Source organism: Typopeltis vanoorti, chromosome 8 (assembly GCF_054136105.1).
Source record: "Typopeltis vanoorti isolate ZY-2024b chromosome 8, IOZ_Tvanoo_1.0, whole genome shotgun sequence".
NCBI classification, from domain to species: Eukaryota; Metazoa; Arthropoda; class Arachnida; order Uropygi; family Thelyphonidae; genus Typopeltis; species Typopeltis vanoorti.
This window is the reverse complement of record NC_143556.1, coordinates 121309776-121336567: the sequence shown is the minus strand read 5'-3', so window position 1 is coordinate 121336567 and position 26792 is coordinate 121309776. Positions and strand designations below refer to the sequence as shown.

The 26792-nt window shown below is 39.5% G+C and overlaps 1 protein-coding gene across 1 annotated transcript in view; it reads right to left on the bottom strand.

Moving 5' to 3' along the window:
• The window catches only part of Cubn (Cubilin), a 2223842-nt gene that overhangs the window by 1530615 nt on the left and 666435 nt on the right, over window positions 1–26792 (bottom strand). The gene's annotated exons all lie outside the window — the stretch shown is intronic.

The following is a 26792-nucleotide window of genomic DNA, read 5'->3' as shown; positions in this document are numbered from 1 at the left end:
TTCAAAGGAGTATGCAAAATCATCTGCAGTTGCAGCAAATCATATTATGGCTAGACAGAAAAGTCCATCTCTCCACCTAGAAGAACACCAATGTGACATTTCTTACAACAGAACCCTGCTAGTGCCCTATCGAGCCACATATTATTCTCTGCTAATACCAATGTTGAAGGACGACAACAGCAAATAGACTGAAACTTAACTTGAAACATCCATAAATGCTCCGATGAATTAGAAAGACGTATCTTGGAATCCAAAGAAATAGCTCTCGACCCTACCCATCTAAACAGCAATCTCAGTTACAATCTACCCGATTCACATAGCACTGTAATCCAATTTTGACATACTCGTGATATCATTCACACACAAAGTGCTTTGCACCAGAACTAACGCTTGGACTCAAATTCAAACACAACTATTATTTGTTCTAAACTCTGTGTTTGTCTAAAGTACAATATAGTTTTAAGATGTTGTTTTCTCTCTGGTACTGTATTCGCCTGACGAAGTCGGAATTTCCGATGAAACTAGTAGTGAAACATTATATATTTTTTCTCGGTATTTAAGTCAGTTAATAATTATAAACATATATATATATATATATAATATGTATACAATCATATAAAAAATAAATGATCCTATATATGTATATACGATCACATATTTTTCAAAAATTATTTATTTCTGTTTTTGCTAAGGCAAGTCGGAATGCTGCTTACATGAGTTTATTAAATTTGAAATTTTTCATAATCTCTGTCTTCTGGACAGTTTTACATTTGCAACTACATAATCTATTCTAGCTATCTCACTATTTCTAAGATAAAATGGTGTGAGCCAATATTGAATAAGGATCCATGGACTAACAGGACAATAAAGGGCTATCATTTGATGGCAAGGGAAGTGACTATCCCACGGTCCTCTAACTGTGGCTACTCTCTTCTTCCACTTTCTTTCATCTTTCCAATGTTGATTCTCTTGATCAAATCTCATGTGCTTCCAACCAAGACATTATTAGTATTGAAGGGATAGGGGATCTTTCTACCTCCCCTTTTAGGATGAAGGATCTCATAGCTATAGTGAAGGCAATCTTTGTAGGGCATAGAAATCATGAAATCAAGTCCCCAGATCATTTAGGCTGTGGGGGAGGGGGTAGTGTAAGAAAGAGGTCAACAACTTTACTTGGAAAAATCCTGAAGCTATGTTAACTGCTAACAAGGATAAAACTAGAAACAGAGTAACAGAAATATATTATGATTATTGAAATAGGCTTCCTGTTTTGAAACATGCAATGAGCAAAGTTTATCAGAGAAATGGGAGGAGATAACAGAAGAAATTAAGAAAAATAACTTACAAATAGTAGTGTTCATAGGTGATTATATAATTAAAAATGCTTAAAGAATAAAAGAAATAAGAAAAGGGAAGGAAAGAAAGAAGTTAATGCATAGATCTGTAGAGCAGATTAGATAAAGTGCAACCATGCTCAGGCTGGAGTGCCTCTTTTGATAAAGAAAATCAAAAGGCCTAAGATTATGAAATCTAGTCCCCAAATAATCATTTAGGGGAGAGGCAGTGTAAGAATTGGATGTTATTGTAAAATGTGAGATGTTTATAATAGTGCCATTTTCTGGAGTTGAAATGGTGTTATATCTGAGAGGCTCAGCACCTCCATATGTTTCATAACTACTCTTGATATTGCACTCAATGACACTATGATAACTGGAACTGTTGTTGCCCTTTTGTTCCACATTCGCTGAATTCTTCCTACTTGGTCAATTTTTCATTCTACTTCTTCTCTTATAGTATCCCATTATAATGTGACATCTAAAGTACATTACAATTATTATTATTTCTTATTATCATCATAACACTAATTATGAGTATAGACCATATTGGTCTGTTCCGGTCTTATTATCCATTTAATACTCTTTTTTTGAGGTCTACCCAGCCTTTTTTAAATTATTATTATTATTATTTTATTATTATTTTTTAATGACTTCCACTGAATCTAAAGATTCAGTGGAAGCCAACACTAATTATTATTCACACAATACCTATAATACTTCTCCATGAACTAATTCACTGACAAACCACTCATGACCAACTTATGAAAACCTGATATTCATTCATCACTTTGCAAACAAACAACAATGTCCTCATGCTTTGGTAACCACTCTTACAAAATTTCCAATGATGATGATACTTCTACTCTCCCTTCTTGTCATGTAAAGAACAACTTCTTCTGTATGAATCCTATAAAACTTCTTTAGTAACTTATGCATTATCATATCTTCCCTATTCTGCCCATCAACTAAAATTTTGAATTCATAAACTTTCAATCTATTCTCACTGGTTGCATTCCATAGACCACTCACCATCTTGGACACTCATCTCAGATCCTTCCATTACTTCATCCTGCATAAGAAATCCAGGTAACCAAATCTGTATAGAAGTCAAGATGTGGCTATAATAAAAGCTTATAAAGGGAGATAATAATATCTTATCTCTACTTGTTATTCTTAATTTGTTATTCAACAACCAACCAACCTTGAGGTCCCATCAGTGGGAGCCAGACCCAAAGAAATCAGTGAAGGTCAAAAATGGTCTGGGTAGAGACCCCTTCCCATAATGCATAGCATTATACATGTTCATCAGAATATGTCCTTTGCATTATGGGATACTAAGTCAAGTGATGTCAAGTCATCATTCCCAGGAGCCTTTGTGTTGTCTTCATAATTTTGGCTATGTATCCCGTAAATTTCAGATCCTTATCCACTATCACCCCCAGATCTCTTATTTCCTCCACCTCTGACAATATATCCTCACCAAGCATACGTTCTGCATCCCATTTTTGTTTTCCATATTTTAAAACCTTACATTTTGCAACATTGGACTCACATCCCCATTCCTGTGCCCAATCACTCAATTTATTCAATTTATTCATATAATTTCTTTGCATTTTTAATTTGTAGTTTAACCTAGTAAAAAACTTTTGACATCTGGCTCTGAAGTAGAGTATAGAAATAAAAAGGGAATACACCTTTTCACTCCTTGTATATATGAATTCTGCATTACTTCAAACGTGGTATCAATTCTGGGTCTCGCTCCCACTATTGGCACTTAATGGTGTTTGTTTTTTGGCTTGCTTGCCTCCGATGGAGTAGAGAAGCTCTGTTTCGGGTGATCTTCTGCATGTCACTGAGTCAAGCCACTGCTGAGTATCTTGAATCATGTGGGAGATCCATCCTAGCAAACACAATGTCTATCATATCACTTCTTGAAATCACTACCCATTTGTGCTCTCACCACTCTATCAAACAATGCATTACACAGTTCAACCAACCACCATGCAAAGAAACCACTCCTCATCTTCTTGCTCACAGCTTCTTTTTATAACTTAAAGGGTTGGTCTCTTGTCCTCACTCCCCCTCTCTGTTCCACCAAATGAAAGAACTCCCCAGTTTCAACCTGTAACTATCTCTCAATATGAAGGTAAAAAATAGGTAAAAAGTCAATATAGGTAAAAAGTCTTAATCGTATCACCTCTCCTTCTTCTATCTACCAAACTCTGCATTCCACATTCCATCAGCCTGTCTTCATATAACAAAGATGGTACAGTAATGATACCATCTTTGTTATCTGTCTCTGCATCCTTTAATTTTTCCCCTTAAAATGCTAGGGACCAAATTTGAGAACTTTTTTTGTGTTATATGAGTTATATGGAAATATGACTTCTGCATTACTAAAACCTTGTTATGACTTCTGGGTCTGTCACCCACTGACGATATCTAGGCTTTTGGAAAGTACCTTGGTTTTCTTTAGTTTATTTTTTACTTTGATTTTATTTTACCGGTGATAGTGGTGGTTTCACCCCCAATTAGCACTGGTCTTTATTAAAATATAAATATTAAAATTGCTGGTAGCGCAGTTAATATCTGCATTACAGGATTACTTTTGGCGAATTTGTGACCCTTCCCATAATGCATAGCATTATACATGTTCATGAGGATATGTCCTTTACATTATGGGATACTAAATCAAGTGATGTGAAGTCATTAGTCTCTATATATGAGTTGCCCAGCATTGAAGTTACTTCACACACAACTTTGTTTGCTTATGCTTGGATAAAGGATTAAATCAAGAATATAATTTCTTGGCATCTTTAATTTATAGTATAACCAAGCGGAAAAATTTTCAACATCTATCTCTGATCCAGAGTATTTTAGTAATAAGATGCGACACTTTTTGGTGACTTGTATATGGAAATATGACTTCTGCATTACTCAAACCTTGTTATGACTTCTGGGTCTGTCTCCCATTGATGATATCTAGGCTTTTGGAAAGGTAAGTACCTCGGTTTTCTTTAGTTTATTTTTCACTTTGATTTTATTTTACCTGTGATAGTGGTGGTTTCACCCCCAATTAGCATGTCTTTATTAAAATATAAATATTAAAATTGCTGGTAGTGCAGTTAATATCTGCATTACAGGATTACTTTTGGCGATATCATGGCCACCATTTCCCAGTAACTCAATGAAAGCATCTGCTAGTGGTATAGAATTATTTCTGTATCACAGGATTATTTAATTCTCAGACTTGCGACTGAAATATTTTATTTTCTCTCTTACAAATGCAGAGGTTATAGTCTTTTACCCAACCTGAGAAATTAATACCAATTCCTCCAATGGTGCAAAGTCCATAAATTGAAAATCCAGGATGTGAAGAAGCGAGATGGGTAACTAAGGTTTTAAAAGAGATGGTTAGAGTAAATAAGATTTATTCTTTCACTTTCTTATGGCAGAGGGAAATATTTAATTGTAGTCAAAGATGTCAAAACAAGAGAAAAACTATTACAGGGTTTACTTTCGAAGGCAGCACAGTTATTCCTGTAATGGTGGGGAGCCAGCTAAAAACAATAAAAATTGAAAGATTTCCAATGGAATATATAAAGAAACATTAATGAAATTCTTATACAGACATTTTCAAAATGGGATAAGATTAGTAATATACAAAAAGTTCATCAGGCAAAGATCCAAACTGGTTTTCTGGTGAAGTCAACTTGACGATGGTCATAGATATCAACTTGGGGAAGTTTCATGGAGGAAGGAACTGGAAAGCCAGGATATCATTAGTACTTGGAAAATTCTGAAAGAATATTTGTTAGCAGCAATAGTAAGCTGTATTCAACAAGTGAACAAGAGGACACAATTTGGTGTAAAGTGGACAAACAATATTAAACAGGAACTGCATGTGAAAAAGATGCCATGGAAGAGATATAAAGAGACAGGTGATGAGCAGATGCATGAAGAATATAAGACACAGGCCAGGAGAGTGTCTCGTATGGTAGGGAAAGCGAAACTGGAATATGAGAAGAGATTGGCCCTAAGTTCCAAAGAAATTCCTAGGAATTTTTTAAGCTATGTGGCCAGTATAAGGAGAAATGATTGTGGAAGAATGACACTGCGGGATAAAAATGGGAATAGCGTGACTGATGGAGAGGACAAAGTGGAATTGTTCAATGAACACTTTACTGGAGTATTTCATCCTGGGGGAGTAAATTTTAATACTAGAGTGATAATGGAGGTTTGCGGTTTAGAGGTACAGGAGGAGAGTATGTTCCAAATACTGAGTACTCTCGATGTCAGTACAGCTGTGAGACTGGATTTTTATTTCATCGCGAGTTTTCAGAGAATGTGCTAGAGAAATGAAGCTAATCTGACCTGACATTTCAATAAAAGTCTGGCTACAGGAAAGGTGCCAAGGAAATGGAAGGAAGGTAAGATAATGCCATTGCTTAAGGGCAGTAGCAGACTGGAAGTGTCTAGTTATAGGGGCGAGGTTGTGTGCCATCAGTAGTTGTTAAGACCTTGGAGAAATTAGTGAGGGACCGTATACAGCATTGGAGAGATGAGGATAATGTTATCTGTGAGAGTCAACATGGATTTTTTAAGGGACGCTCTTATTTTAGTAATATGCTACATTTTTTTACAAGAGCAGTTGATGAGGGAAAGGCATATACTGCCATTTTCTTGGACTTAGCAAAGGCATTTGACAGGATGCCACATGATAAACTGATATTTAAGTTGCAGCACATGAGTTTCGATATCAGGTTGGTCAACTGGATTCAGGATTGGCTCTCTGATAGGTATCAGAGAGTTGTGTATGGTGGGGCAGAGGGTTACAAGTGGGGGTCCACAGGGCACAGTACTGGGTCCTATATTGTTTAACCTTTATATCAATGACACTGTCAGTGGATTGCAGGGGGATATTCAGTTGTTTGCAGATGATGTGAAGCTGGAAAAGGTTATTAGTAATAGTGCAGATGTGGTAGCCCTGCAAGTGGATTTGAATAAACTAGACAGATGGACAAATGAATGGGGGTATCGGTTTAATGCAGCAAAATGTAAGGTCTTGAGGTTTGGGACACTTCATACTCTATTGGAGGATTTGTACTGGAGGAAGTAGGGAAGACAAAAGATCTGTGGTTGATGATTGATAGAAACCTGAAATTCAGGGGACATATTGCAAAGGTGGTGAAGGTAACACAGAGGATTGTTGCAACAATGAGAAGGACACTGACCTGCAGAGATTAAAGAGTTATCATCCCGTTGCATAAGACCTCAGACCACAATTAGACTACTGTTCTCAGATTTGGTCCCCAGGATTTGAAGGGGATAAATTAACTGTGGAAAGAGTACAGAGGTGGATATTAAAGATGGTTTCAATACTGTACAATGTTAGTTATGAGGATCGGCTGAGGGGATGTTGACTGCAGAGTTTGGTCGATAGAATAAGGAGAGGTGATATGATTGAGACTTTTAAACTGTTGAGAGGTGGTTACAGGGCTGACACTGGACAGTTCTTTCACTTGATTGAACAACAGGAAGGAGTGATGACAAGGGGCAATCCCTGGAATTTCAAAAGGAAGCTGTGAGCAAGAGGGTGAGGGTGGTATCTTTGCATGGAGGGTGGTTTAACCATGGAATGCATTGTCTGATAGAGTTGTGAGACCAAGAACGATCAATGAGTTTAAGGAGTGGTATAGTAAACTTTGTGTTTCCTATGAGATTGTTGAATTAATTTCAACAATAATAATAATAATTATTATTATTGTTGAGTTTCGATATCAGGGTGGTCAACTGGATTCAGGATTGGCTCTCTGATAGGTATCAGAGAATTGTGTATGGTGGGGCAGTTTCAAGGAGGCAGAGGGTTACATGTGGGGTCCACAGGGCACAGTACTGGGTCCTATATTATTATTGTCGATGAGAATCATGTGTATTAATACAGCAACTGCAAAAATTTGTCTAATTTTTGCAGTTGCTGTATTAATACACATGATTCTCATTCCTGTTTGTGTACTTATGTTGTCATTCTTCCAGATGAAGCTGTTATGATATCCAGATATTCTACTACATTTTATTTTTTGTTTCTTGTTTTTCATAGTAAAGCCATGGAAATTTAGTTCTATTCCAAAATATTTTGTCTCACTAACTTGTTGAATTTTTTTTCGTTTGATTTCTAATTTATGTGTTATTGGTTCAAGCAATTATCATGGTTTTAGTTCTTTCTGTTGATAACGCAAGAAAATTGACCTGCAGAACCCAAACTATTTCTGATAATAAATGTGTTGTGTTAGGGTTAGGGACCATGAGATGTCAGCGCTTTTCAACCATCTACTCGTCGGTTGTCATTTAAAATTAGTGATAGTCGTGGGCCAGCCATCTCTGATTCACTACTGGTGGAGATTGTCACTGTAAGTTAGGTAGGATTAAAATAACCTCTCCTACTCCCTGTAGGGGAATAAAAGGTGTTAGCAGATTTAGTGGCTATTCATATTTTTCTTTTCTGCTGCATTATTGAATATATTTAGTAATCTTCGTAGATCATCTTCATTTTTGGATAGGAAAATATTATCATCAGCATATCCAATTATTCTTAATTTATGTTCCACATTTTACCATTTTCTTTACTTATTTATTATTTCATCTTTCACTAAATTAAATAAGGTGATATGTATGTAGTGAGTCATCTTGTATAATTATTTTGGTTATTTTAATTTTTTCAGTCTGTCCTTATTCTGTATTTATTATAGAACTGTTATCTGTGTGTATGCTATTGTTTAAATAAGGAGCTACGTAAGGAGCACCCACTTCACTGAGATCTACAAACCCAGTATATATGGTGTTACAGTACTACTTCTTCACTCAATGAAAATATAAAGTTGTACATCAGAGTTGGTGCATAACCCAGATAAGAATTCAACAATAGTGATAGATGGGATAACAGCACTTATCCTATAGGAATGTTCACCTGAGCTAGTTAGGTCCTTGGCCTGGTTGTATAATTTGAGTTTCAGCTCAGAAAAGATCCCACAGCAATGGAAAGAATGTATTATATTGCTCTGTACAAAAGAGTAGTGCAAAAGTTACCATCTTTGTACAAAGATTGGTAGATTGTGCATAATTACTAACCTATCGGTATCTCTGAAGTGGTGGCCAAGATTATAGAGAAGTTGTTAAGAACTTGCATGCAGAAATGGTTTGACAGACAAGCAATACTTGGCAAAGAATAGTGTGGGCTGACTAAAGGGAGATCAAATCTAAGCAATTTGGTCATATTTTAAAATAATGTTATGGAGTTGAATGAAGAGAATAGATACCTTATGATACTGTTGGACTTTGCTAAACTTTTTTGGCATTTAACAGGATGCCACATGAAAGACTGTTGAATAAACAAGAGAATACAGGATAGAAATACAAACTTGCATAAGTGGGCATTTCACAGAGAATTAGAAAGTAGTACATGGGGGAATGTAAATCTCCCAAAATTAAGATGATCAGTGGTGTTTCCACAGATCAGTCCCTGGACCACTGTTGTTTAATATATGCATTATTAACACTAGAAAGGATCTGATGGGAGAACTTCAACTGTTTGCTCACAATGTAAAGATAGGGAGAGAAATCAAAGCCGATACTGATATGCAGTAGTTCAGAATGACATGAACACACTAGAACTAAGGGTAAATGATAACTGCTGTCATTTCAATGTTAGTAAGTGTAAAGTTATGCAATTTGGTATGATGAGATCCCCAGGAGGTCTTGTGCAAGGCCCTTCTGTCATATACACAGCTCATCATACCATGCCTCAAATATATTCACATTCTCTGCAGACACAACACTCTCAGGCAATGTATTTCAATCTTTCAGCATTCTTCATGAAAGCATTCTTCACCTTAGTCATTTGCCTCTGGAAACTTTCCAATATCTCTTAATCCTTTTGAAAACTTGGTGACCAAATCTGTGCACAGTAATTCATATGATGTGACTTAATCAAGGCCTTATACAATGGATCTAGAATCTCCTAACTTCTACGCTCAGTGACCTCCACATCATTACCAGACTTCTTTGTGTTATTCTTATAATTTTAGAAATGAGTCCCCTAAATTTTAGATCTATCATCACACCAAGATATCCCATTTCCTCCACCTCCTCAATATCCCACCAGGTGTATACTATAGATACCATCTTTATTTTCCAAATTTTAAAATGTTATGCTTAGTAACATTGTTACTTAGTAACTTCAATTACTACTAATCAATAACCAAGTTACTTTGTTACTTAGTTACATTAGTAACATGGACTTTATTCACAAACAACTCAATATCCACATTCAAACCTTTCCCAATATCTTTAACATACAGATTAAAAAGTAGAGGCCCTAAAACAGATCTCTGAGGCGCACCAGAGACTTTCCTCTTATGGAATATTGCTCTACCACACAAAACTTGCAGATACCTATCAGAGAGCAAATCTCCAACAATATCTAATATCCAACCCCACCTGTTGTACTTTAACTATAGACTTATCATGTGGCAATCTATCAAAAGCATAATAAATTTAGTTTAATCCTTTATTCTAGTGTAAGCAAACAAAGTTTGTGCCTGAAAATATCTTCAGGATTGAGGTAAGGTAGTGCAACACCAGGCAACTCCCGAGAAAAGGTGGACCAAATTCTCATCACTCCTTGTCTCTGTATCTCTCATAATGCAAAGCACGTCTCCTTGCAGACATGTAAACTGCTATGCATTAAGGGAAGGGCCACTACCCAGACCGGTTTCAACATTTATTGAGGTCTCATCAGTGGGAGGCAGACCCAAACATGGAGATACTAAGACAGAAGCAATAGGAGAGGTCATATTTACCTATAGGAGTTGCCAACAGGTGTACCACCTTATTATTGAATTACTCTGGATTTAGAGAAAGATGTTCGAAGTTTATTTTTTGGTTAGACTATAATAAATTCGTTTAATCCTTTATCCAAGTGTAAGCAAACAAAGTTTGCACCTGAAAATATCTTCAGGACTGAGGTAAGGTAGTGCAACACCAGGAAACTCCGAGCAAAGGTGTACCAAGCTCTCATCACTCCTTGTCTCAGGTCTGGGTAGTGGCCCTTCCCTTAATGCATAGCAGTATACATGTCTGCAAGGAGATGTGATTTGCATTATGATAGATAGTGAGACGAGAAGTGATGAAAGCTTGGACTACCTTTGCTCAGAGTTGTCTGGTGATGCACCTTAGTCCTGAAGATATTTTCAGGCACAAACTTTGTTTTCTTGCACTTGGATAAAGGATTACACTAAATTTGTTATAGTCTAACCAACTGAAAAATAAACTTCCAACATCTTTCTCTAAATCCAAGTAATTCAATAATAAGGTGGTATACCTGTTGGTAACTCCTATAGGTAAATATGACCTCTCCTATTGCTTCTGCCTTAGCATCTCCATGTTTGGGTCTGCCTCCCATTGACGAGACCTCAATAAAGGTCGAAAACGGTCGGGGTAGTGGCCCTTCCCTTAATACGTAGCAGTATACGTGTCTGCAAGGATATGTGCTTTGCATTATGGGAGATACTGAGACAAGGAGTGATGAGAGCTTGGTCCACCTTTGCTCAGAGTTGCCTGGTGTTGCACTACCTTACCTCAGTCCTGAAGATATTTTCAGGCACATACTTTGTTTGCTTACACTTGGATAAAGGATTAAACTAAATTTATTTTAGTCTAACCAAGTGTTGTGTCGGAAAAAGTGCTGATTCACTATTGGGGAGTCATCCTGTTTCTGACCCAACACACGGTAACGATTAGATCTAACAATAAGGACATACTTATGCCTCCAGAAGAAGAGCTAAAAGGATAGTGTACATATGTTCACTCAGAAGTATGTCTAACTATCTGAGGTTGTAGATATTAAGTAATTTTGAGAAATCTATATTTAAAGTTGATAATGTCTGTGAAAAATTAACAAGGGAAAATTGTGTCTCAGGACTGAAATTGCTATTATGAAATGTGCATGAAAGATCTATGTATTAGAACCATGTCTAAAAAGTTTGGAGTTGGGGGTGACCAATCCGCCATGGCTAAGAGTATGACATAGTCACCCAGAGAGAGAGTGCTGGTATTTGTAATATAAGACGCGCCGCCAGACTCAAACGCTCTGGACGGGAATGCAGGCACAAAGCTGTAGAAGCTCCGGAAAATTTTTTTTCTTATAGTTACTTTGTTGGATTTATTGTGTTTTTCATTTTTTCTAACATTTATGCTAACTTTGTTGTTGTTCTGTTACTAACCATTAACTTGCTGGTAGCGCTTTTTAGCGCTACGGGATTATTCTAGAGTTTTCGGACTCTAATTATTTTTCTTTCTTTTTACAGATGCAGAGACTAAGATGAGTAAGGTGATCCTTGTCCCCCCAGGACCCGGACCCTAGGAGTGGAGATTCCAAGGTTGGAAGACCCCAGAGTATCAACGAAAGTTCTTAAGGAGATCGTAAGAGCGCAGAATATCTTCTCCTTCACCTCCTATGGAGGGTGTTCAGTTTTGTTCATTGTGAAGAATGTGACAACGAGGGACAAGCTCTTAGAGGGCTTTCAAGTCCAAGGAAAGCAGGTGACCCCCACCATGGTCGGGTCCCAGGTGCACCAAATCAAAATCAGCCGCTTCCCCATGGAATATCTAGAAGCTGGAGATGACGCGCTCACTCAAACTTTCAACAAATGGGGGAAAGTGAGTAACATCAAGAAGAGCGTCTGCCAGGAAGACCCTGCCTGGTTCTCCGGAGAGGTCACATTCACCATGGACATTCGGCAACTAGTGCCAAATCTTGTAACCATTGGCACGTCGTGTGTCCTCATACAATATCCTGGAGTGCAAAGACAGTGTCTGCAATGTGGCTCGACTGAACATCTGGATAGTGACTGCCCCCGAGCCAAGTGCTTCAAATGCGTAGGCATAGGGCACATATCACATCAGTGCCCACACCCCTGCCATAAGTGCGCAAGCACAGAACACAGTGTTACAACTTGCTCTCTGTGCACATTTGCAGAGAGGGCAGGAGCTCCCATTGAGGCACTACCTCCGCAGCCTGCTAAAGACGCCGGTGGATTTCCGGTATTCCCCAACACCATCGGGGAGAAGACTTTCACACAGACTGTCTTGGGAAAAATTAAAAAGTGTCCTGCTACAACATCAGCAGAAGAGACTGTATCCCCCCCCCCAGCAACAACATCCGCTGAGGAAACAGCCCCCCCCCCCTCTCGGACAGTTCCATCGTTCCACCACAACCACCACCATCAGAACAGGAACAACAGCAACACACAGCCGAGGGGAGTGCCGAAGAAGCTATGGATAGCGTAATATCAGCTATCCCCCCCCTCATCAACATCAGAGGAGGCTTCGACTGCAGACGCTTCACAAGCCCACCCATCCCATGTAGTAGCTAGCATCCCTTTCCCTGCAGAAGAAAAAAAGACAGAGGAGGGGTTACAAGATCTTCCACCTCCCAAGGAACCCCTTAAAAAAAGGAAGGAAGCGGCTTCCCCTAAATTAGAAAAGAAACATTGAAGTCGCTTTAAAAGAAGCACTGACTCGACAACATCTGAGTCGGAAATGGAGGTGGAACCCTCCTCGCATCATCATCATCATGAAAGCGTTAACGCTAAAATTAAAAAATATGCCGGCTCCCAATTTAATCTTTATGATTATAAAGTTGATAAAACAACAGACTTACTAGTTTCAAAATCAAGAACATTTGCCAAGAATTTGAGATCCTCTCGAGCTCGTCTGTTAAATTGGAAGCCGGTCTGCAGGAAGTGGGATATTCTGCCCCCCCCCCACACACACAGATTGACAACTTAATAAATTACGACAACTGCGTAAAGATCTAGGCCGGCCATAAAAACATCACAATGCTGCTACCCCCCCTTCTGTATTGCCTCCCTCAACATCAGAGGGGCTCCATTCACCATCCAAACAACAGGTGGTGTGGAATCTTATGCTAGCCCATAACATCCGGCTCTTGTTCCTGTAGGAGACCCACTTCTTCCACTACCGGGACATGCAGGAACTGAACCATAAGTACCCTGTAACATCATTTTGGAGCTTCGGCACAAGTCACAGAGCCAGGGTCGGGGTACTTATGCTAGCCCTCTCCCCCCTCCTCGGAGCCGTCCATAACATCCAGAGGGGAGAGTCCTTGCCATCGACTAGAAGTACCAGGGTTGTACCACCAAGTACATTAACATCTATGCCCCGGCAGACCGACCATATAGGCCTGCATTCTTCCAGTCGCTACATAACTATCTATATGTTGCCCATCATGTCATCCTGATGGGGGACTTCAATTTTGTGGCGGACCCGGCCTATGACAAAGTAGGGGGTATTCCAAACACAGGTACAGTTGGCTACAGGGAATTGGAAATCCACTTTAGGAACCTCCAATTGACAGACACCTGGAGGGCTCACAACCCCTACTGTCGGGATTATACTTGGACCGAGGCATCGCAACACGGATCGACCGCCTCTATCTATCACCACCCCTTGTCTCCAGAGCTGAAACTATAAGGCACGTTCCAATTAATTATTCCATTTCAGACCATAAATTAGTTGTGCTCAGGTATCATCCCTTAGAAGCTGTAGATGTTGGTCTGGGCCCCTGGAAGTTACCATCAGACTTCCCATCCCTGTTCTAGGCCAAGCTTAATCAACTGTGCTCTACCTGGAGCACCGCTGGCTGGGACTGGGACGCCTGGGCATGACTTAAACTTAAGTGGAGTCAGGAACATGCCTTCCTCAGACGAGCTCGGCTCCGGGACCTTTACAAGGAGAGGAGCTGGTTCATGGACAGCCAAGGCTTTCCATGTCACAATGCCATCCATGACATTAATCTCAACATTGAACTGGAGAAACAAAAGCAGGTGGATGAAAAGAACATCAAGATCCATCTCCACCTCTGCTCGGAAGACAGGCAATCGGCAGCCTTCTATAACAGGCATTTCATCAACTTCCGGCAGGAGCGAACCATCATTAACATCACTGAAGGCGGGTGTATTCACACCACTACACCTACCATCATGAATGCCTTCTGGGAGTACTACAGTCAACTCTACCAAGACAACAGTACCCCCAAGGATTACTCCTGTTGGAACATTGACTCCTTCCCTGTGCACATCCAAGCAGGTTGGATGCACCTTTTACAGCAGCCGAAATAACATCTGCCTTCAAACAGTGCCGTACAAAGAAAGCACCTGGGCCAGATGGATTAGGCACGGAACCGTACCGAGAGGCCTGGGACCACATTCTCGTGGCAATCTTCAACACTTTCCTTACCACCGGAAACATGCCACGAGAATTTATGGAATGCCATACCGTCTTCATCCCAAAGACCAACAGGGACCCGTCCATCATCAAGAACTAGCGTCCCATCAGTCTGTCGAACACGGATTACAAGATCCTCACCCATGTTCTCAACAACAGACTGAAGATTGGAATGAGGTACATCATCAAAAGTACACAAGTGTATGGTGTTCCTGGTCGATCGATGGAATTCAATCTCATTATCATCAGAGAAGTGCTACGTCTGGTTAACATCAAGAATTACTCTATGGCATTGTTGACTATTGATCTCAACCGAGCATTCGACAGCGTCCGGCATTCCTTTCTCTTCAACATCCTGGAGAAAGTCGGGGTCAGCAGTGGACTCCTCAACATCATCAGAGGAGGCTACAACAACAGCCCCACCTGCCTCCTCCTCAACAGACACCTATCTGACCCCATTACCATCCAGAAAGGGGTAAAACGAGGGTGTCCCCTCAGTCTGCTGCTCTTTGCTCTAGCCCTTGAACCGTTCCTGCTGGCTGTCAATAACTCTCATGCGGTTAGAGGAATTCCACTTCCTCTCACCACGGATGATTCCAAGGCCCGTGCTCAATAAAGAACATCTCGACAACATCACCGTTGAGAAACTCAAGGACTGGAACAATGGACAGCTGTCACTCTCCTCCAGGGCCACTGTCATCAAGACCATCATATGCCCTGCGCTTCAGCACGTCCTGAACATTACTAACATCAGCGAGGATCAGGAAATCTGGCTCTACAGGAAGCCCCTAAAGTTCTTCTGGGGCAGTCTACGCCAGGAAGTTGAAATCAAGATCCTTCAACTTCCGGAGAAGCAAGGGGGGAGGGGGACTTCAGCCTCCCCTTCTTTAACATCAGATACCTAAGTAATACTACTTTTCATCTAAGCAGGGTACTGCAGACTACACATCCCTGCAGCTATTCTGTGCAGTATTTCTTAGGTTTCAAGCTTCCCCTTTTTGGGATCCCAGTCCACCAGGGTCCCAAGGCAGACATTGTTCCAGAAGACTACAATAGACTGTGCCAGCTTATGCAACAACTCAGCTTGTCGGGTGTGAACATCGCCGCGATCCGGAACAGTTATACATGGTACGACCATTTCTTTAACATTCTTCGTACCGATGTTCCAGATCTGGGGATCAATAACAACGAGATTCTCTTCGGCCACCTCTCCAAACATCGAGGCTACCCGTCGAGAAAGGACCTGGCATGGAGGATTGTGTACGGACACCTTCCAGTCAATATCAACATCTGGTGGTTCCACAACACCCGGAACCCCTTTGTGACTTCTGTGGGAGCCTGGACACCATGGAGCACGCCTTCTAGTGGTGTCCCATTTCCATCTACATCTGGAGGAGTCTAAGCATCAAGCTCTGCATCCCCCCTCCTACTGCAGGAGCAAGTCATCTTCCTGCAGTTTGCTCCCCCAGCCAACAACAAGCAGAAGTTAGTGGTATTTATAATTAATGAGCTTAAATACCACATCTGGAAAGTAAGAAAGAAATTTTCTAATCCTACTAATCCTTCCAATCTGTTGGATCTCTCTCTCAGATCGTTCTTTACATGTTCTACAGTTCCTTAAGGAGGTTTTTTACATCTCGAAAGGGAGGCTCTGGGTGACACCACATTTAAGATCAAGTGGTGTTCACCTCCAATCCTGTGCAATGTCAGACACAACACCATCAAGTTCTGCCTGCTGCTGCTTTAAGATCTCCATCTGCAGCAGCAGCTCAACTTCTAGTAATTTCCTTGGTCTCTGCGGCCCCCTGAGGTCTGTTTTGTTCCCTGGTCTCCCACGGGGGTAGTTTGGAGGAAAAACCCAGGCAGCACAGGCCTACTCGAGGTGGGCTGCCCTGAAAGGGCTGGGCACTGGCTACCTCCATAGTCTTTTCAATCTTGTGAGCCAGGAGCTACGGGATGAAAAGTTATCATCTGATAACGTGGAGTTAGCAAGATGTGAGATATGAGCTGAGGCCTACACTTCCTTTTCCTACTTCCCACCCCACCTGCTCTTCCATTCCTATTCCCTTTCCCCTTTTCCCCTCAACCTCTCTGTCACTTCCCTTCCCTTCTTTCTCTTTTCTACTGGGGCACTCTGACCCCGCTCTTTTTCAGTAGGCTAATAATGAGTTTCCCCTTTACTTTCACCCCGATAGCTACAGAAGCTTGCCGCCGGTGCCCAGCAACAATCTCCCGGTTGCTGTTGTACCGTGTCGAGTAAAGTCACCAAAGGAACGAAGTCAGAATTCCAGTAAAGAGCCATTGGTAAGTTAAGCCAACGTAAAGTCAGCGAAGGGCAACCTTCGAAGATAGTGGAAGTAAGTCGCTGATGCCATGAAAACACGTGGTGAGAAAATACGGAAGTAAAGTCAGCGAAAGGCAACCTTCGAAGATAGTGGAAGTAAGTCGCTGATGCCATGAAATATGTGGTGAGAAAATATGGAAGTGAAAGCGTGGAGGGAAGTCACGGAAACTCCATGAAAAGAAAAGAAAAAGATGGTAATGTACAATTTTTCACACTCATTATAGAATTGTAATCGTAAAAGGAATAGGAGCCAAGGAATTAAGGAGCTCCACACATTAACTTATCCACAGTGCCTAAAAGGCTACTTGGACTGATTTGTCTGTGTCAAATATGCTGGTGCCACTCTAAGCTTGTGCTGAGAAAGGAACCTAACCTTCGAACTGTTTGTCAGGAAGATCCCATATGATATAATGTTAGATATTAGCCTGAATTTTAATTAAGTTGTGGGGGCAGATAGAGCTTGAGCACGTATTAGAATATTTTTCCATGTTAAAATGCAAGACGGGATACGTCTAACATACTTTGTATAAAGTCTGTATATAATTGTAACTTAGAGAGTGAGCACTGAGTAACCCTGTATGGAATAGTCGAGTCAGAACATAATAATATAACAGAGATATAGGATTGATTCATTTAAACATAAGAATTGAAATTTTGGATATCTTAACATAAAGAGGGGGAGGAGTTCAGACTCTCTAGCATTGAAATTATTATATAAAGTGTATCTATGCAAGTGTTTATAATAAATGTATTTCTTTATGTCAAGGTTCATGAGTCTGTTGTTTCTGAGATTGAATTACCACTTATAAAACTTTCGGACCTGTATGAGTGAAAGGGGAAGCAATTACGTAAGAAAGAAAGGGGGGGGGAGCCACGGCTTCACATCACGTGATCCCTTTGTTGTATAGTGTTGCTTATTTAAGTATCAAAATTTAGTTGCCAGCTGGCGCAGTAGTTTTTAAACAAATATAAATCTGTCAGCAATGGAATAACTGATATCCTTAAATGATAAATAATAGATATATAAAAAAAATATAATAACAACTAAGTGAGATATGCATGAGTGATGCATAATAGTTATATAGAAAAATATAAGAATAAGAATAAAAAAGTAAAAAGCGACGAGGAAACAGGACATAATAGAAAGAAAATAAGTGCAAAGAATAAATACAGGGATAGTGACGACATAACACAAGTGAAAAATAAACTTCCAACTATCAAATTTATAAAATGTTGAACTTGATGATATATCGCCATGTGTTTTAAGGGAATCTGCCATTGAGTTGTCATCTGCTTTGTCATACTTGTTTAGTGTTCTGGATCCTGATTCTCACTGACCGGCTGAAAAGGTCCTTTGGACATTTTGATGAAAATGTCCAATGTGCTTTGCTTATTCCTCTTCTTCTTTTCATCATAAATTTGTTCATAGCAAGCAAACACATCATGTACTTTCATTTCAATTATTAAGTAGCATTCAACATTGGGGTCCATGTCTTCAGCCATTTTGAGAACATCGCTAAATGCAAAGAACATTTCTGCAAGACCCTACACTGTAAATTGTTTAAATACCTCTTCCTGTTTCTCTTTTCCCTCTTCCTTTTCTCGTTCCTCTGCTGCAAGAACTCTCTGATCCATCAGTTGGATCAATGAAGTAGTGTTTGAAGGAGAAAAATGACCTTGAACTTAGTCATTTTTCACATCTAGTGCCTTGGTGAAGATCACCACTATAAGACATATAAGATGAATGACCTGGAGCATTATCTAGAATTAATAAAATTTTAAATTCTACATTTTCTTTCACACAACAACATTTTATTTCACTCACATAACAGTTGATTAAGGAATCCTTAATCAACTGTTAAGGATGTTAATAATCACAGCAATAAGAACATATATATGTTCTTATTTCTGTGATTTTGAACTGGGAGAATGCTTCCTAATGTTTTTGAAGATATATGGATTCTTGCTGTGCCATATCACAAATGGTTTCGGTTTATATCCAGTCACATTACCGTAACAGAATCGTAATACGGGCATTAAGAGTTTTGAAACTAGCTATAGATTTTAGATATATGAAGAGCCAAAGGCTTCAATTCGGCGACATATATAACTTGTTTAAGTTAAGGGATATTACATCCCATATAGTTTCTTAGCCGAAAAAGAAACTCAAAGAGTTTCATGCCGAATATAGTAGAAACTATATAAATAAAGTTCGGCGATTCCAAGCATAAGCAAATACCTGGATACTGCAGCAACTGACCCTAAAGGTAGTGCAAGCTGAGGCAACTCGTGTCTACATCCAAGAATCCAGTTCACTATGGAAAAGGAAAAGAACAATTGTTTACCCTTCCTAGACACCTTAGTCACACGCCTGCCTAATGATACACTTACCTTCACCGTATACAGAAAACCCACACACACTCAGGCAGATACATTCACAAACTCTCCCACCACCACCCCTCTCAACAATATGGCATTATTAAAACCCTTACCAAGAGAGCCCACAATCTTTGTTCCAGTGAACCGCCCTCACTACTGAGCTTAACCACATACACAGCACTTTCCTCTCCAATGGCTACAGCGATCACAGTATCAAAAAAATAATCAACTCCTCCCCCATTCCCCGTCCTTCTCGTCAACAAGATTTTAAAAATGCCATCACCATAGCCTACATCCGTGGCACATCCGAAAAAATAGCCAAGATACTAAAAAAGTACAACCTACACACAGCATATAAGCCCCACTGCAAACTTGCTACCCTTATCTGTTCTACGAAAGATCAGCTCCCTCCTCTCTCTCTCTGCCTGGAGTTTACAAAGTACCCTGTTCCTGTAAGCTTGCATACTTTGGACAGACAGGCAGATCAGCATCCATCCGTCTAGAGGAACAGAAGTTGTACATCTTTAAACACAACTATGGCCATTCAGGCTTGGCTGACCATGTTTTGGACACCACCCACAAGGTATCATGGAAGAAAACCACCATGCTCCACCACAGCAAATTCAAGAAAGAGAGACTTTTCTTAGAAGCAGTAGCAGCTCTCAAAAACCAACCAAATCTCAATAAATACAGTTGCATTAAGCTTCCGAAGATTTGGGAAACACTCATCACCAGAGTTCCCACCTTACATTCCAGGCCACCTACTACTGCCCTTAGAGGGCGCTCTACCTAGATAGGACTTTAGTGTCACCCACGTGGTTGGGCTTAGTATTGTTTGTTATTTGTGTATATGTTACATTAATTGTTTTTGTAATCCCCGTAGATGTCCTAGTGACTAGGACGAAATATAGGAAGTATTAAATTCTATTTTAATTCCTTCTGAGTGTTGTAAAAAATCCATTAAGCCTCCAACATGATGAATTTGTAGTCATAACTGTTCTGCTTTCTCCTTCAACATGTTGAAGAGACTTAGTGCCTTAGCGGTTATGGTCACAGTGCTAAGGGGTATGTGCTTTTGGTTCAGGTCCTCTATCCATGATGCAAGTAGTTTTTCCATATCACAGACAGGACTTTGTCGTTGCTTCAGCACTATCATTGATTTAATGGAAGCAGATCCTTTCACAGCCTCTACAATTTTATCCTTTTTTTTCAAAATTGTCGGCACCGTAGAATGAGACTATCCAAAGTCATGTGCAATCACACTGATGGGCTAACCAGTTTCATGTTGCTTTATAACTTGCAACTTTGTTTCAAGATCAATTGGTCGCCTCTTTTTCTGTGATTCTTCACTAGGTTTTTTGATTGTGCATGTGGTGGGCCATATTACACAAAGCATCGCGAAATATATAATGATACAAATAACAAATATTTGATAGAAATACAAACAACAAATCTCAAACACAAAATCAACAGAGGAACTGTTGAAGACATGTGCCGACTGCCGAGGGAGATTGTTGTTGAAAGTGCTGTTGCCACTGTGCATGCTTTACCTTACGCTCGCTTGCATCTTGTTTGAAAGTATAACTGAAAATGTTATTTATTCCCTTATGGGATCAAGGACGTATCTTCAAAAGGACGTAACTCGAACGGACGTAAGTCGAGGGATGACTGTACTACGTAACCATCTCACTTGTCCAATGCATCTTATTGTAATCAGTAAACAGATTAATAAAACACGACCTTCCTTTAACAAATCTGTGTTGTCCATCAACAAGTCTCACTCTTGTCAACCCAATTCTGGATCCTGATTATCACTAACCTCTTCACAACTTTAACCACCACACCTGATATACAAATGAGCCTATGATTTGAAGCTTGAGTTCTGTTACATCTCTTATGATGCATGCAATCGTGCATTCCTTCAACTCCTTTGGAATAAGGCTCAATACAAGACTCGTACTTTACAAGTATGCCAAAGCAGATGTCAACTCCCTTGCACATTCTCTCAAAACACATGGTGTTATATCATCAAGCCCAACATTATAGCCTTATTATAATCAAATTCATTTAATTTCCCATATCCTTCTAGTTCACTCACAGTCAATCTCTGATTCTTCCTTTCCATTGCCCTCAAACTATGGAGAATATTGCATTCACAAGGATGAAACACCTTCTGCTTATTTAATATGCCACCTATATCTACTTCAGCAGTTATTTTTTTACCGTTTTCTTCAATCAATGTCAACCTTTCATAATCATTCTTTTTTCTAATGGCTAGGTATCAAAAGAACTCAACAGGTATTATTGAGTTTCCCCATTAGATAACAACTGCTCATACTGCACTTTCACTAATCTTACCAACTGAGTCACCCTCCTTGTCTCTTCTTTGTACTACTAATGGAATTGATTATTACATGTTATCTTAGGCTTCCTCTATAATGTGTTCTCTATACTGCATGCTTAATATCTGCATTCATCTATTTCGCAACTACCTTATTTATCCTTCTGACCTTTGGAATACATTCTGATACTGCTTTTGTTTGACAATTTTTGAATATCACCCAAACTGGTATACCATGCCAGTAACTGCAAATCCTTGAATCCCCACTGTTTGATCTGCTCTGGCTCAAAATTTCTCTATCAAATCAACCTGACCTTTTCATAACCTACCTCTATCACTCTCCAAACTGCATCAACCACTCTGACCTCTTCAACTATCTCTCTAAAAAGCTTGACTTTCTGCAGTCGAAATACTCCAATTGTGAGGTCATCCTTCTTGGGGACTTCACTGTCCACAACTCATATTTGCTCGCCTTCTCCAGTTTCACTGATCAAGCAGGCAGGGATGCTAATGTGTTTGCCACCAGCAATGACCTATCTCAGATCATCAATCTTCCTACCAGAATACCTGGCAACCCCCTCCAATTTGCCAACATACTTGACCTCTTCCTAACAAGCTCACCTTCCAGGTATACTGTAGTTGTCTGTTCATCTCTTGGTAACTTGGACCACAACCTCATTCAAATCTCTTTTGCCATAGAACAACTTTCATCCACCAGTTCACAGTCTCATATCCTTTGGTAATACAAGGGTGTCAAATGGGAGAACTTGTGATTTCTATTCCTCCTACAAATGGTCCAACTACTGCTTCAAATTTTCTGAATCAAACACCTGCTCAGACTGAATAACAGAAATCATCCTCACAAAAATGAAGACTTTCATCCCTTATTCCACTCCAAATTCTCGGCCACCATCCTAGCCTCGGTTCTCAAAAAAAGTGTGCCAATGCTGTATAAGAAAAAATCTCTGCTTACCACGGATGGCTCAAGACCAAAACTCCAGCTGCCCACTCAGTCTATAATGCAGCTTGCAACATTTGCAAAAGAATCATCACTAAGTCCAAGTCAGACTTTGAAAGGGCCAAATGCTGCAAACTTACTTCTTGCCTAAATGGTAGTCACTCTTTCTTTTCCAAGGCCATTGGGCACAACATCTGTCCACCCAGGTTTCCACCACTCTCACATTCTGATGGTACTGTATTCCCACCATCCATCCAAGACAAGGCTAACTTACTGGCATCATTCTTCTCTTCCAATTCCTGCACTGATGAACTGGGCAAAGTTCCCTCCATTCCACTAAGAACGGCTCCCTTCATATCTCCCATAGTCTTCTGACAAAAAGAAATCCAAAGAATTCTTAATAACCTGGACACAAACAAGGCATCTTGTCCTGATGGTATCCCACCTATTGTGTTAAAAAACTGTGTCCAGAAATAGCATCTATCCAGTATTGCCTCTTTAATGTATCCTATTCAACTTCATCTGCTCTACAACATGGAAACAGGTCCACATCCAGCCTATCCAAAAGAAAGGTGATAAAAGTCAACCAAAAAACTACTGTCCAATTGCTCCCACTTCTGCTCACTTCTGATCTCTCTAAAATTATGAAGAAGGTCATCAACAACTAACTCTTGAACCACCTAGATACATATCAATTAATCAGTGACTAGCAGTTTGGATTCTGTCACTCACAATCTGCAAATTTTCTTCTTGATTTCACCACCCACCTCTGAACTCAGGCCATGGAGGAATTTGGAGAAATTCATGGTTGCTCTTGACATTTCAAAGGCATTTGATTGAGTGTGACACAGGAACTTACTTAACAAACTGCTATCCTATGGTCTGCCTTCCTCATTCTAGAAGTGGATCACCAATTTCTCACTGGTCACTCACCATGTATCATGGTGGATGGTTTCCTCTCCTCAGATTTTCCCACTAATGCAGGGTTCTATTCTTTAACCCACTCTCTTCCTCTTGTATATAAATGGCCCGCTCTCACAGACTTCCAATCCTATCCATAGCTTTGCCGAAGACAGTACATTCCATTCCTCCTTTTCATTTGACAAACCTTGCAGAGCTCAAGTATTAGAATCCTCAAGATCTGCCATGACCAGTGACCTGAACTCAGATCTCCTAGCTATATCCCAGTGGGGCAAGGACAACCTTGTAAACTTAAATGCCATCAAAACCCAGTTCTATCTGATCTCTCATAAGAAAGAGCTCACATTCCTCCCTCTTACTTTCTGTAATACTGAGATATCCAAACATAATCAGATTTCTCTTCTTGAACTGACCCACATCTCAGACCTTTGCTGGCACAACAACATTTCAACTACAGCTTCTGCAGCAGCCAAAATATTTGGTGTACTTTTTTCACACTACTTCTTTCATGCTACTTCACAGCTGCTACTTTATACACAACCCAAATCTCCCCAGAAATGGAATATTGCTCTCATATTTTGGGGTGGTGCACCAAAATCCTTTTTAAGATTGCTTGATTTTATTCAGTACAGGACAATTTGGCTAATTAATGATCCCTCTCTTACAAAACCACTTCAATCCCTAACTCACAGATGTTCAGTTTCTGCCTTGTGCTTCTTCTACAAATACTTTCATGGACAATGCTCTGCTGAATTGGCCACTATTATTTGTCTCTTTCTCTCTCAGATCTCCTCATTTGTCTACTCTCCTCCAAAATCATTAAAACAAGAGCCCCTGCTAACCAACATCCTTTTACAGTCCATCTTTAAACTCACTGAATCATCTTCACTGCCTCTTGTTTCATTCCATCTACTTCTGTGCTTTGGAACAGTCTCCCTCCACTCTGCCATCCCCAAAAAAAATTACAACTCCCAACTGTTCAAGCAAAATGTGAACAGATTCTTCCTTTCCTCTATTCCTCTTGCTCACACATGGCACTAATGTGCTATAGATCTTGTGGCCTTCCATGTGTGGATCAGATATCTAAAATATATATATATCCTTTCACAGAAGTCCTCACATAGCTGGCAACTACCGAGGTAATCACTTCATAATCACTCTCACAAATTGGAGGGAGATTTGACCTCATTTAAAATTACATTCTCTGATGAGATAATCAGATTCAAGAATCTCGATCCTCAGGTATCCCTGTTACATACTGCCTAAAGTAGTTGTTCTTAAAAACTTCAGAAATTACTTTTCTTTACTTCCTGATGCTATCACATCAATTCAGTCTATTATCAACATAATTAAAATCACAAATAATGATCATTCACTAATCTGCTTATACATTTCATGGTCACTCTCTTCCAAATTACCAGGTCTACAGCTACAACCGATTAAGTATTTCATTCTATTCACCTCTATCTAACACAATACTGCCTCAAAAGCATTGCCAATAGGGGTACACGATTTCTGTCATAACAACACTATCCTCCATTTTTATAATTTCTATCGTCAGGAAAATTACCATACCCTTCCATCTTTATTTCTGTCAGGATATCATCCTCATCCAATAATATCTCACTTATTCCAACAATTTTCGGTTGAATGAACACAGTCAACAGCAATTTTATATTCCTTGTTTCTGACACCATAAAGATTCGGGTACAAATATAACATTCATTTCTGGATCAATAACAAGATTCACTGATACCACTTATTAGATGTGGAATCAGTGCCTTGCTTGCACCATTAATCTCTGTTATTACCCATCCCAGCACCCTCTTCCAAGCCAATTGTTCACCCTGCATCCAGGCCATCCCATTCCTTTCTTGTATACTCAGACATTTACTTACTTCCTCTTGGAGCATCAACCTTACTCAGGCTGTATTCCCATGTCCACCCTTAGTCTTCTCTTTTCCCTGTTTGTCTTGCACACTTGTTCTCTCATTCTCTCCAATCATGCTGTCACAACTCCATTCATAAATACCACTTCAATTTCTCCTTCTTTAGTCTTCTTCTCTTTCATATTGCTTCTTACTTGCTCAAATCTATTCTTTCACTCATTACTTTCCCTTCCATCAGCTGCCTCTTCAAATGACTCACACAAAAACCATTCAAATGGAGTCCATCACTTATTTAATTCCATTCTTCCTTCACACTCATCTCACACATTCACAAACTGTACTCCTTTCTCTTTGCACATATCATTCATAATCCTTGTTCTGAACCTCATCTTAACACTATCATAACTGTGAAACACACTGACTACCTTTAATATTACACTATCATATTTTATTCTTCTTAAGAAACTTCTGATATTCATTGTTACAATGTCCTTGTTACCAGTCAAGTCATTTGTTTCTACTATCACTACCAACCTTTTTCTCACTTACTCCTCATATCCAGGCAATTATATTGATTGTATTATATATGTGGATTGGTCTCCCGGGTTCTGAGGGAGATAAAGCTATGGAGAGGTTGCAAAGAAAATTTACAAAGATGATGTTGTAACTATGGAATGAATGTAGATAATGAGAATAGACTGAGAGAATGTGGAATCAGACACTGGTAAGTAAGAGAATGAGGGGTGATCTGGTAGAGGCCTATAAATTTCTGAAAGGGTGTTACAGGATACCAGCTGATGGAATTTTTTGTTATAAGGAAGGTGGGTAGAGGAGATGGGACATCCAGGGAAGCTGAGTTTATGTTCATTTAAGAAAGTGGACAGAGCTAATTTTTTCTCTTACAGAGTAATGATAAGTAGAATACTTTGCTTGTGTGAGTGCATCTAGTGTGACTGATTTTTAGAGAAGATAAGAGAGCTGGTACAGGTGATGTATGGCCTTTCTCAACAAGTGCTTGACCCTCTGTAGGTGTATAATATTATTATTATTAATATTATATATATATATATATATATAACTCCGAAATCCATGCCATCAGCAATACAACATTTCATTTTGGTTTAAGGATTTTTTTTTAAACAGCTTATATAAAAAACACTTTTCATAGGCCCTAAATTCTATATGAAACTGTTGCTACTAATAAACTGCATGCATCACTAAATTATTGCAATCCAGTGTCATTCAGTACCAGAGATGCAACCAAAGAAGTTAACCATATTTGTAATAAATATCTGATTTGCATTCTTAGGATGAGATA